At 48.1% G+C, this 13,659-nt stretch overlaps 1 protein-coding gene across 2 annotated transcripts in view; it reads left to right on the top strand.

Moving 5' to 3' along the window:
* Nucleotides 1-6,441: 6,441 nt before the first annotated feature.
* LOC135917097 (cytochrome P450 3A8-like) overlaps nucleotides 6,442-13,659 on the top strand; it is a 65,361-nt gene continuing 58,143 nt past the window's right edge. For both annotated transcript variants that reach the window (XM_070529212.1, XM_065450588.1), the window contains exon 1: nucleotides 6,442-6,603. The gene's annotated coding sequence lies outside the window, so the exon portion shown is untranslated. The remainder of the gene's footprint in view (nucleotides 6,604-13,659) is intronic.

Below are 13,659 nucleotides of genomic sequence, written 5' to 3'. Positions count from 1 at the left end.
CGTCTGCTAACACTTACTACCAGCTACTCAGCAAGACGCCAAAAATTGAAAATATTGGCGGATCCTCGTGCTGCAGCTGTAGTATAAAGGTTCAAATATTACGCGGCGCGCATTTTCTCCCCGGTGCGCTTATTTGTGTGTTTCAACTTCACCAGGCACGCAGGAAACTTTGCTACGGTTGCTGCAACGGGATAAAAGCAGCTGATAGGCTTCTCAGCACTGTTTTGTTTATTCAGAAACGTTTCTCCGATCGACGTTCTGCGGAGGCAGCGCAAATTTGAAGTCCACTTCACCGCAATACAGGGCGCACTGTAGCAGACGACGCGCGAAGCCCCGCCTGCGGCTCTCACTGCACCTGCGCAATAGTTTCTCCGGCGCCCGACAGAGGCGCCCCGCGGAGCGCAGGCAGCACGGAGCGGCATTCTAACTAAGAGTGGACGACCCTGTACAGTCACCGCGCGGAAGCTGCGACTAATCGGTTGGCCGTTCTCCACAAATCCCAAAGAGGCGAAATATACTTTGCGGTGCGCCGCATCATTAGCCACAACCTAAATCGAGACGCACTTTACCACTACGGCATAAAAAGTGATCACACTAACTGCATGGTATACACGATGAGGCACTACGGATAAAAAAATAATTCTGATATCCTACGTGCCAAACCAACGATCTGATTATGAGGCAGGTCGTAGTTGGGGACTCCGTATTAATTTTGACATCCTGGAAATTTTTACGTGCATACAATTCAAAATGCACGAGCGTTTTTGCATTCCGCTCCTTTGGAATGCGGCCGCTGCAGGGATCATATCCACGACCTCGAGCCCCAAATTGCCACGGCGGCCGCCATAGTTACGAAATGCGTAAGCGTGACGTGCAACACCACCTTCCGATACGAGTGGGGTAGAAAAGTAGCACAGCTGCACACCTGCTGCACAATTATTTCTCGCGGTTCTTCTAGGCTCGTAGTGCCTGCCCAAATACCTTGAAAGGCAGCGCGCCTCTCACGTATCGAAACGCGATAACACGCGCTTAGACGGTCCCCGTGAGCCCCTATGAAAGATGACGGGCCACAGTACAAAATTATCACTTCGCAAAGAAGCCGATCCTCATGTTCCAGTTGCGTTCTCTCATACAAATTAAGGAAGCGTTATTAGACAGGAACAAATGAAGCAATGTAATTTTACGCACGCGGGGCACCGCTGCCTGTTCGCCTACCATTGTTTCAAACGAAGTTACGGCGGCAGCGAGAGTTAGTATCGCGCGCTTTTGCTCCGGGTCATATGGTTTGCTTGAAGAAACTGAACGGTGTGCTTAACATCTCACGCTTGTCAATGTCAAAATAGAGAAAAAGCTACGCACTCAAGAAAACAAGATTACTTACCTATCTGCAGAAGTTCGGCTGTGACTGTTTCGGGGTGCCTTCTCTACAGCAGGCATCATGACCTCTGCCACGCAACTCCTCAAAGGAACCCGGCTCGCACATCAGTCGAAGGCTAGTCAAGAGAGAAACATCCCAATTAGCGTCGTTAAAGCATTTCACTAAAATGTGCATCATGATGTCCGAAAAGGAAACAATAGTTTCATCAAAAAGCACGAGGCGTGAACCACCGCACAACTGCAACCAATTAACTGAGTCCGAAAGCCGTTCACAGCTTCTCTGTCGTATTGAGTTATAATAACCTTCAAACACAAAATAACTGCGCTGAAAACTGCTAAATAATTAGCAGTGTGCGCAAACTAAGATAAAAGTGTGCGAAATAAAAGTGTGCGCAAACGAAGCTACAACGGCTGCAACAGCGTGCGCGCGCGCGCGCACGCACGCACACACACACACAAACACACACACAAACACAAACACACACACGCACACACACACTCGAACGCTACCTTGACGTTTGTAGCGCCACCTAGAAATAAAAATTACTACTAATTTTGCTATATTTACAAATGTAACGCTTCTAAAATAGTTTGTAGCGCCTTCCCAGACGGCATAGTGACGAGTAAGGTATGACAACAGTCCGTTACCTGTATTTCTTTCATTTGCCTTTGGTGTTGTTCTATTTACCTGAACATACGTGACCTGCAGGCTTGGGAGATGAGAGGACGACAGTTCGGCGAGGCTCAAATAAATCGCGTGTTTCTTGCAAGGCTAGAGTCGGGAGCAGCCGCGGATACAGCGATTAGCTGTGATACTGTTGCGGCTGTTGCTGAATCCGAAGCTCTTTGAAGTCAATGTTTATAGCGGCTGCGCGCTGCGATCTCAAAGCGCGTTCGTTCTTCGATCTCTAGTACCACGGACATTGGATAAAAAAACTATATTTGCTTTACGGACAGAGGCTACGTCGCAGAAAATTCGAAGACCTCACACGTGTATGTTTGTGCCGTGTGCGCGCTTGCATCATACGGTTCCCAGACCGCGTCCGATGCTCCAAGGTAGCGCCGTCGCGTGTCCGCGCCTGTCTTATCGCCGGCTGCGCTGCCGCCGTGTCTACTTTTAGGGAACTCCACATGCGCGTAGTCACCGTGTTTGCAAGTGAATTTCGCATTCTTCTGCTCCCCGAAACGTGCTCTTTTGGATCGTACCAATGGCTATGTCATCTCGTGTATGTTAAAGCGATGATGGCAATTGTACACCGGCGAAGAAATAAATTGTTATGAACTTGGGTGGTCATGAATCTAGTCTAACATTGCAGTTTTTACGTAGCGAAAACGGCTACGAAAGTGGGGCGGTCCCGGAGATAGGCGCTTCAAAGCGACAGCTGTAGTGACAGCACGAGGAAGTGGCACGCGGCGCACGCGTCAAGCATTTCAGAGCTTACTGGCTTTCGGATGAGAGGAGTATGTGCGCGCTCGTGGCCTGTTGGTTAGAATACCGGGCTCGACCGCCGACGTTCCATTCCACCCCATCGGTCACACATTATTTTCTTTTAATGAAAGCGAGGCGAAAGAAGAACCTACCTGCCGCAAAGTGACAGGAATGAGGTTGGAACGCTTCGCAATACATTTTTGGAATGTCTTCATATGCGAGTCTTAATCATTGTGTACTGGACTCAACTGCTACACAGCAAAAAACAACTAGAAAAATCAACACAAGTTACCCAATAGATTGTTTATTGAGAACACTCAACGGTAATATTATTGTGCAAGGGTTGAGTGAACTTAATTGCTCTTGCAAATTTGTTGAAGTCCGTTGTTTCAACAATTTCTCAACAATAAATATATCAATGGTTAATCAACAGTCATTTTTGTATGGGTCATCACTTCCTTCTTCTTTTCTTCTTTCTATTCCCCCTTTTCCTCATCCACAGTGTAGAGTAGGAAACCTGACGCTCATCTGGTTGACCTCCTTGCATTTCCTCTCTTTGCTATCTCTCTTGTAGCTTTAGAAAATATACATTGTTATCAGAATTATATCGTAGGTTACGCCAATATAGGGAGTAGTTTTTTTTTTATCGTCGGCATACGTGCGCCACCAGTTCCGTTGGTTTCATTACACAATGACAGGTTGTTAATGGTGGGAGTGATAGGCATCAAATACTTTCGCCTTAGCCAAAGAAGGAAACAGATTTGAGAAAAAAACGCCGTGTGCAGACAAGCGTGATCTTGCAGAATCACGGACCAAATTCCAGTGAAGCCGTTCACTGGGGTCATTTGTACTGCAATATTAATATTCATTGCCCATAATTAAACATCCTATTGGGCCTATCAAGCTGCCATAATTTTCTATAAAGTTTACTTTGTGTCACATTTCGTTGTCCCAAGACATCAGAAAGGCATAGCAGACTTGTAACTATTGTTCTCAACGCTGCAATTGGTATTTACTGCAAATGTTGTAGCTGCCCTACCATCTTTGCGTGTAGGTCAGGCATAAGGTACTCTCTCATTCCAATTAATGTGAATTCTGTGCCGCTATCTTTTTTCCAAGGACCGGGGGCAAGCATTCTAAAGTGTTACCCACAGCGGTGTCTTAGCGGCTAAGGTGTTGCGCTGCTAAGCACGAGGTCGTGAGATAAAACACCGGCTACGGCGGCCGCATTTAATTCGATGGAGGCGAAATGCAAAAACACTCATGTACGTAGATTTAGGTGCACGTTAAACAACCCCAGGTGGTCAAACTTATAAAGAAATCCCCTACTATACCTGCCATGTAATCAAAACAGGGTATTGACACGTAAAATTTCAGAAGTGCATTCAATTCTAAAGTACACGCTCCCGGTGTGTTTCACTATCGTCCTCTATACGGGAGCCAAAACGTCTTGCATTTTTGTTGTCTTTCAACTTCGACTACGTCCATCGGGGCTACTACCTTTCGATAAGAAAGTTGCGAGACCTTTCAGGAACTTGGCTGCACGTCGTAGGACGCGCCGTAAAACGTCACGTCGCAAACAGTGTACGCGGAACAGGGATAGCACAAGGACACGTGTAAGCGGAGAGCATTGCTTCCCGGTGGCGCGGTATTATAGCGCGACAATGATGTATAGCTGCAACTCACTGGTTCCGTATGCGGTATAAAATTCGAAGTGTGATAACGACGCATCACCGTCGGGTTAAACCCCCATCAATTATGTTGCTGTTTAGTTTGCCGCGTGTTATGCTCGTTACTTTTTGCTAAACAAAATTCGAGATCCCAAAATGCCTTCCCGACGGCGACCAGCTGTCGTTGCTTAGTGGCTATAGTGTTGGGGTGCAAAGGAAGAGGTTGCGGGATCAAAACTCGGCCAAGGCGGCCGCGTTGCAATGGTGGCTAAATGCGAAAGCACCCGTGTATTAAGATTACGTTGCCGTTAAAGAGCCCCATTTAGTACAAGTTATTCCGGAGTCGCCCACTACGGCACGCGTCATAGTTCTGGCATGTAAACATATTCATAATTTAATTGTTTTTAAATGGCGATGTGAAACGCTGTATCTGTATTCTTTCTTTCCGCTGTGCGCTTTTGAAAGATCAGTGCTGACTCAATACCAATTACTCATGTAGCTACAAAGTTTTCTTGACTAGCATATCGCTTGAAGCGACGAAAATTAATGAATGTCTGAGAAGTCAATATGTAAGGAGTGCTGATGGCAAAAGCTTAGTGGACGTGGAGTTCATATGGAAAGTAGCATTTCTAGTAAATTGTGGCACGAAGCCGTCAATTAAGTGTTGAATTTTGTTCACTTCAGGCTCTACCAACCTCACCTTGTCATTGGGAGCTTCCAGCTCTGGGCAAAAAATATTTGCGGAAACCCAATTATAATGATAAAAATCATAACGTCAGAGCACCAACCAATACTATTAGGCACATTTTACGAGGAAGAAGACCGAAAGAATGGTGCAGTGGGCCAGTATTTAGATTTTGTTCAGTGGAACAGAACTCATATGAACGAAGACCATAGAACTCATGAAAGTTACTAAACATTTCGTACTATTTTGTAGAAAGACCAGATATACGTTTTTGAACACGCTCTCCATAGCATTAACAAACACATGCCTTCCCTACGCCGGAATTAACGCTTTGTTTTCTTCGTTTCCTTTGTACATCATCTCGTACTAAATATAATGCCGCTTGAATAATAATAGGGCCGTTCTTAGTCAGGGCTACGTGTTTCTACTTTTCTATCCTTTGTTTCATCGTTAGCGCTGGTTTGTTTAAGATTGTATACCAATGTACTAAGCAGCCCCCTTCAATGCTCGTAAAAGTCCACCCCATCCTAATAGCACTGATGCAGTAAGTACACATCTTGTTCCGTTCACATAATATGTACGTGGAAGTTCGGAAGCGCCAGTTATCTTTCAAGGCAGACAGCACACGTGACGTATGACAAAGTACAAGCTTTGGGACACCCGTCGCGAGGGCGCACTAGCTATGCCACTCTGTTGCTGGGCATTAGGTCACGGCTTCGAATTCCAGCTGCAGTGGCAACATTTTTCATGCGGCCACTGCCTCCATACTCGCCAAGTGGTCTATCACACAATCGGTCACTCAAAGACACTTTGGTCTCGCTTATACCAAGGAGAGTTCCTTGCAGTGAGTGGTGCGGGTCTGAGTATTTACATAGGAATGTCTTTTATGCGCATTAAATATAAACCGTACCCTTGAAGTTTTGTAATGATTGACTTCTGCAGATGTGCTAGACATTTCAAAAATGACAGTTGCTAAGGTTTCCTTTAAGTGACATAAACTATGTCTCTTAAGACCGCATTTAGTTCTGAATTCTGATTCGACAGCATTTAGTATTTTGTGCCGGCCATGCAACGGACAAAGCGGCGCATGAGAGGGCTGTGCCCGAGGAGAGATGGAGGTCGCAGAGAGAGTGCGCAAGCCGGAGGTAAATTGCCCGGCACGCGTCGCAAACAACGAAGAGGCGGAAACACTACGAAACTGGGTACGTTGGTTCGTCCTCTCTAGAGCACGGGTCCCCTTTTCGCGCAGTAGCGAGCCGGTGGCCCCCATAGGAGGTGGCGGATCAGCGGTGCCGGTATTGTGGGAACTTGGACAGCAGTGGGACTGCGCACTGGGCCTAGACCAGGCGAGAGAAGTGGACGGTGGCTTCTAGCGGCTCCTATTGCAACCCTAATACCGCGCGAGAGGGGGACCGTTTCTGGGTCGCCGCAGCGCAACAGAGGTGAGACGCGGTGGTTGCACAAGCGCGTTCGTTCAGGTCACCGACACTGGCGTGTTCGCAGTGGGGCTGGCGCGGCCTTACTTTGTGCTGTTACACAATTCAAACCTTGAACGTCGCGTGACGTGCATTCACCGTTCGAAAACACCTTTCTCTGTGGCCGCGTAAAGTGATCTAAATAATCCAAACAGGCATAAACAAATCTAAGGCGTGGTTTTGTATATGTCGTTTTGCTTATTTGTGCCATGTATCTTCGCAAAAAATTAGGGAATACGATTAGAGCGGGCACATCGAAGATGCTGCGAAGCAAGTGGTTACCCTCAGTGCCTTAAAGATCGCTCAGTGTCCCAACAAACGGAACGCGGGCGAAGCGCGCGCGAGGTCGCAGAGCAGGTATTTTCTGAAAATTAGCGCCGAGCTGCAATTGTTTGAGCAGGCAGTACTGGTGCGCATGGCGTTGCTGCGAAGCAAAAGTCCCTATATATGGCTCGACCCATGGGCCAGTGTTTGCGCTGACTAGCGCTTTTGCCGGGTTGTCGGTCCCGGCGCTGGAAAAATTAAAACTAAAACATTAAATAATGGGGTTTTGCATGCCACAACGACTTTCTGATTATGAGGGACGCCGTAGTGGGGAACTCCAGAAATTTAGACCACCCGGAGTTCTTTACCTTCCACCTAAATCTAAGTACCATTGGTGTTTTTGCATAACGCCTCTAATGATATGCGGCCGCCGTGGCCGAGATTCGTTACTGCGACCTCATTCTTAGCAGCCCAACACCATAGCCACTAAGAAACTACGGTGGGTTCTGGAAAAATTACCCATCTGTACACAACGCACCCACCTCAGACACTGGCTGTGCCGAAATCGGGAAAATGTTCAGTTTAGTTATTTATAATGCTCATTGGGACAGTACACGAAGGAGGGGCATAATCCGCACGCAGGAAGGACATAATCTGCGGGCAGCAAGGGCATGATACGCACGCCAAAAAACAAACACCCAACTTTAATAAACGAGATTGATACATACAATAGTATCACTGAAAAATGCATTTATTATATGTATGTAAGCGAGCAATACGAAGATACCACAACGTACAGCGCCAAGCACGAAAAGGGTAGATCGAAGAAGGCCAATAAAAAAAAAGGGGCATCATATTGAGTCGAGCAAACTGGAAACAAACAACGTATGCATTACGTTGATAAGAACGTGCATAACAGCGCGGGAAGTATACTCCGGTAAATGCAATTAATGCTGTCCATTCATTCATCAGACATGTTATGTCTGTTACTGTGTGCGAAAGCGCGACTATTGTGAAAGTGGCAGTTTTCGCTATATAGAGTGTTAACGATTCTTCATGACGGTGTCTTGGTTGACGCGCTGTTAGTGGCCTTATGTATGTGAGGCTATGCATAAAGAGACAATTTGCTTAACGCGTAAAAAAATGAAAAGAAATCAAAAGAAAACCAGATTTAACCCATCAGATTTTTCTACGCAATTGCAAAATCTGAATTCTGTTTGCTGTGTGTGGGTTGCTGAAGGTCACATAGACGGTATTTGAATTAAGAAAGTAATAATCTTATCGGTTTTTCACTGCATCATCATCACACAATATTTTCATAGAGGTCCACGTAATAGTGAGTGACGCAGTAAATAAAAGGAAGTCAAAGAAATCTCAAGTGCGAGTTGAATGAAATGTGGCATAACTAATCTCACGATGACTGCCTACAGTAATGCCAAAGCACTTGAGCATTGTAACTAGAGACAATATTGTCACGCAGTAGTGACAGTGAATAATAGCTAAACAGAACTGTTAATGACGAAACTAACTTTTTATTGGGCGTACCTGTGCCCACAAAAGCAAGTTACAAAGGCACAGCGATAGCGACGAACATAATCGGCCATCGTCAAAACCTGATCAGCGGGTCAAGCGCGTCGGCTTTTATACATGAGTCATCGAAGTTTCCAGAGTTACCTCTCGTGCCCGCGCGTCTTCCAGAAACTATGCAATTCGTGTCGCGCATACAATCAGTTTACACAGGCTTCGATGGCATCAGACAACGGGTAGAACCATCGATAACATTCGAGAAACTTCCGGTACATGCAGTCGCATCTTGCGCCCATAGATTATGTTCAACATTCGCTAGACTGTGAAAAGTGGTCACCTCTGAAAGATAAGAGCACGTGTCAACACCCCGCTCTTAAAAAGCATCGTCTCGATGCTGCAAACGCAAAAGCTAACAACAAGAACACCAGTAGTAAAGATACAACAGAACAAAGTTCGTCAGCGGGCGTAACAGGGCTTAAGAAGCACCACGTGAACCCCTTCAGAACGTGCGCAGCGCCGCTGTTATTGCAAAATGCGGTATGGCATGACCTCATAGACCCTTGCGCCGCCTGAAATAGTGTCGCAAGTTTCTCGCTGAGTCCTCGTTGGCGTAACCAGGCCCAAACCCAAACACGGTCGCCTCGCTGGCATTCACCGTAGCGTTGTCGAAGACTGCAGTGCAGCTGTCGGTCCTCTGCTGTTTCTTGATGTGCAAGCCGGCGAGCTGTTAGGCTTATTCGGTGCGTTGGAGATACTGTGTGACGTGGGCATTTTCTACATCGGTGATGTGCGGCAGCATGGCGTCGAGAGTCGTGGTCAGGTTCCTTCCAAAAAGAAGCTTGAACGGCGTGATCTGTGTTTCATGCACCGCCGTGTTATACGCACATTTGACATACGGAAGCACGGCATCCCACATATTAGACAGTTTTAGCAGAGCGCTTGGTTGCGCTCCGCTCCGCACACCTTTCACGCGCACTGGTGGCTGCATAGAATGCATTGATTTCCCTTATCTAACAAGCGCGTCTACCAGAGACGCCACTGACGTGCTCTCAGCTTGGCGGTAAAACGATTACGAAAGCAACTACACGCTCCCTGACGCACCGCTAAATCAGGTTTCTAGCGGAACGTGGTCAGCGTCCCACATTCCGCTGCCGCTATGTCTGCTGTGCGCACGCGCGTCAGTGCTCGCGGTAGCGTTTTGCTGAGCGACTGCGTGCAAATTGTTGTGATAGGCCGGTCTGAGCGGAGCGGCCCGTAAGCGCTCTGCTAAAACTCTCTATTGTGTTCGATGTCGACGTACATCGCTAATATGTCGGTGAGCGTCTTGTTCAGTCGTTCTGTTAGGCCATTCGTCTGCGGCTGGTAGGCAGTGGTACTACGGTAGCTTGTCTGGCTTTACTGCAGGATGACTTGAGTAAGCTCAGCTGTAAAAGCCGTTCCTCTGTCCGTAAGGGGGGCTTCTGGCATGCCATGTTGCAACAGAATGTTCTCGAGGAAAAAATTTGCCACTTCGGCCGCTGCACTACCTTTGGGCAGGGCTTTCGTTTCAGAGCAGCAGGTAAGGTAGTCAGTCTGTGGACACGACGATCCACTTTTTCTAGATGTTGATGTCAAAAAGGGTCCCAACAAATCCATCCCAATCTGCCGAAGCGGTGGGCAAGGAGGCTCGATCGCTTGTAGTAAACCCGCCGGCTTCGTCGGTAGTGTCTTGCGTCGCTGGCAGTCATGGCATATCTTGACGTAGCGAGCGAGATCTATGGTGAGTCACGGCCAATAGTGCTTCTCTTGTATTCTTGTAAGCGTATTGGAAAACCCAAGGTGCTCGGCTGTCTGATCGTCGTGCAGGGCATGCAAGACCTCTGGACGGAGTGCTGCTGGCAAAACAAGAAGGCAGTTTGAGCGGACTGGGGAGAAGTTCTTCTTTACAAGGACGACGTTACGCAAGCAAAACGAAGACAATCCATGCCGAAACACTGTTACGCCTTTGCACCGCTGCACCACGATTACGACTTTGTGGTCCCGTAGCGCTCGTCACCCGTTTCGTGACAGAGCGTTGGTAGCGAAGACTCCGAGCCAGGCGTCGATGAGAATAACAAAAGGGACTTTATACACTATATACAGGTCATTATACAGGACATGAACGGGTCGGCACTGGGGCCGAGATCTCACAGCAAACGCGACTGTTCCCGCACGGCGACGTCCGGCGAAAACGCGTGACACATCCCACCCCAGTCGAGAGCGGCACACTGTGCTCTCGGAGGGTCGGCGGATCCGGTTTTCGAGGCGGCCGGCTCGCGGCTTTATACTCCCCGAGACCCATTGTCACTCAAACGGCCCAAGACAAAGTCAGCACTCGGCGGTCGTCCGAGAGGTCCAACCAGCGACCGCGCTGGCCACCCGGTTCAAAGTTCGCGCGCGCGGTGACCCCCAGGCAATAGGAGGTGCGGCGCCGGGCTGTCTGGCACTTGCTGACACGTTTGAACACGTTGCCTGCCGATGCTTCTCCCGCAGGACACCGCTGCCTGACGGCTCAGCATCTTGACTTTTCAAGAGAGAATTTGGGTGCTCGCAGGATAAATTCTGCATCTTGCAGACTCGGAATCCGGGCTTGTGGTAATGGCACAACAGCACCCTAGGAACAATGGGGGACTTGCCTCCTAAGTACTCCACAAGGCTTCGTAAATCCGTGTCTGCTCTTTGCTGTTCGGTGAAGTCGTCTGCAGTTATTGTTCCTAAGAAGGTGTCTTCCAGTCCGTCTTGCGGTGGCGGGTTAATAAGTGTGCGTGACCGGCAGTCGCCGTCAGAATACTTCCTGCCAGACTTATACACCCCGGTGATGTGGAATTCTTGGAGTCTGGGACTCCGTCGGGCTAGGTGACCAGAAGGATTCTTTAAGTGTGCCAGCCAACACAAGGCGTAGTGATCGCTTACAACTTTGAAGTGACTGCTGCATATGTAAGGCCGAAATTTCGCCGTAGCCCCAATGATAGCAAGGCACACTTTTTCCGTCGTAGAATAATTGGCTTCCGCTTTTGACAGCGACCGGCTAGAGTAAGCTGTTATGGTTTCCGCCCCGTCTTTCCTTTGAACTACCATGGAACCGAGGCCTAGGCTACTTGAGACGGTGTGGATTTTCGTCTCTGCATCTTCGTCGAAGTGTGAAAGCACCGGTAGTGACTGCAGCCGTCGCTTCCTCTCCCCAAATGCGTCACCTTCCCATGTTTCCCATTTAAAGTCGACGTCAGCATTCGTGAGAAGATTTCATGGTTCCGCAGTGCTTCAAATGTCTTTTACAAAGCTGCTGTAATAGGTACACAAACCACGAAATCTGCACATTGCCTTTATGTCGACGTGGCGCGGGAACTTAGCTATGGCAGTTGTCCTCTGCGGGACTCCATATTTGCTGATGACGCGTCCTAGTAACAGACATTCTTCGTAAGTGAAACAGCACTTTCCCGGCTTCAGGGAGAGTCCAGAGGACCTGATCGCCTATAGTATTGGCATGTGTAATTTTTTTTATTTTTATCGGGTGACCATGTTATACCGCCTAATAAATATTATCGCACAGCGAAGTACGCGCCTGCATGTATCGGAAGTTTCTCGAACGTTATCGATGATCCTATCCACTGTATATGGTCAGCAAACCTTGTGCAATTGATTTCATGTATTTGCGACGCGAATGATGTACAACTTTCTGGAACAGACGTGGGCACCAGCGATTACTCTGTAACCTTCAATCACTCACGTATAAAAGCTGACGCGCTTGACTCGCTGATCAGATTTCGACGATCGCGACCGCGTTCGCCGTTATCGTGTGCTTTGAGTGTAACTTGCTTTTGTGGGAAGAAGTTCGCCCAATAACAGCCAGTTTCGTCATTCACAGATTTACCACTGTATTATTCACCATCGCTGCTACGTGACAGTATTCTCTGAAGCCACTTCAGGTGATCTTCGAAATTTCAGGCAAAGACTGCAACGTCATCCAAGTAGACGAGAGGGGCCGTATTCTCTAACGGTTCGCTTTGGAACCGGTTCGCTCTCACGAGTGGCATTGGTCAGCCCTTCCTTGTCGTCATCCCTCGTGGGCGTGACGACAAATTTTGTTGTGGTCAGGAAGATTTTCAATCATCTAGAAAGGAACCCGTCGTCTGCTACGAGAGGAACCGCGGAGAAGTGGTTCCCTCGAGGGTCACGTGCGCTGGCGAGCATAATCTTGAGGGTTGCCGGTGGCCGTCGGCTAGTTTCGCGCTGGCCGGCGTGACGAGAGGGATGCCGATAGAGGCTTCTTTGATTGTGTTGCTGGCGAGCGTTCGCCAAAGACCACGATGTGACGAGAGACAACGGGGCCACGCGTACCACATGAGCGAAAGCGAGTTCTGAAGGCATTTTAGGTGCCCCAAAAACAGAATGCAGTGAATTTGCTAGGAGCTAGAATATGGCGTACCATAAGATTAGTAGTGTTGACACAGCGACTTAAGTGGTGTGCGCGCTACGTCTTTTTTGTGGTACGTGTTCGTTTAAGCAGTGCGTCTGAAATGTAGAACCTATTAGGTTGTCGTAACCGTCAGTCAGTCGCATTATTACCGCTTTCGCTAGAGTTAGCGCGGCTGAGGGAAAAGGAAAAGGGGTGTGATATTTCTCTCCACACTGCAGGAGAAATCCGCAGCCCAGAACGCTTCCTTGACCGCGGCAAGGTTGTAGAAGTTTTGGGATGTGCGCACAGAACTCTCTTCCGCAATCGTCCACCCTAAAAAGCTCAGCCACGAGTAAACGAAATCCTATTAGAGCCGCAACCTACACACAGAGAACAGCTTTGATTGTTTAACGCATGGTGCACCACCTAGCGACAAAAAAATAAATAAAGCAACGCAGATAAAATTAAACCACTAGTTATCTGCGTCGGAAGTACAGGTACTACTGGAAATTAAATGTGCAAGGGTTGTATACAAAACAATATTTTTTTACCGAACAAGCAACACCCTTAAATTATTGTATTGTCCCCAAACTAGAAACAATAATGACAACGTGACCTTGCGAGAGAACGCCACTCGTTCATTGGTCTTCCTCGCACCGCGACATTGCACTCTCTCCGAGGGACGTCAAGCTGACGTAACAGCCAAACCAGACCAGTCCCAAAGCAAACCGTTATAAAATACAACCTAAGTCGGTCACCTCAGTCCTGCCAAGTCTGTATCCATCACGCGTTGGAAAATCAGAGGCGCAAAGTCCGAA

This window comes from Dermacentor albipictus, unplaced genomic scaffold, assembly GCF_038994185.2.
Source record: "Dermacentor albipictus isolate Rhodes 1998 colony unplaced genomic scaffold, USDA_Dalb.pri_finalv2 scaffold_19, whole genome shotgun sequence".
Classification (NCBI taxonomy): Eukaryota; Metazoa; Arthropoda; class Arachnida; order Ixodida; family Ixodidae; genus Dermacentor; species Dermacentor albipictus.
The sequence above is the reverse complement of the archived record's forward strand: the minus strand, read 5'-3'. Positions and strand labels throughout refer to the sequence as shown.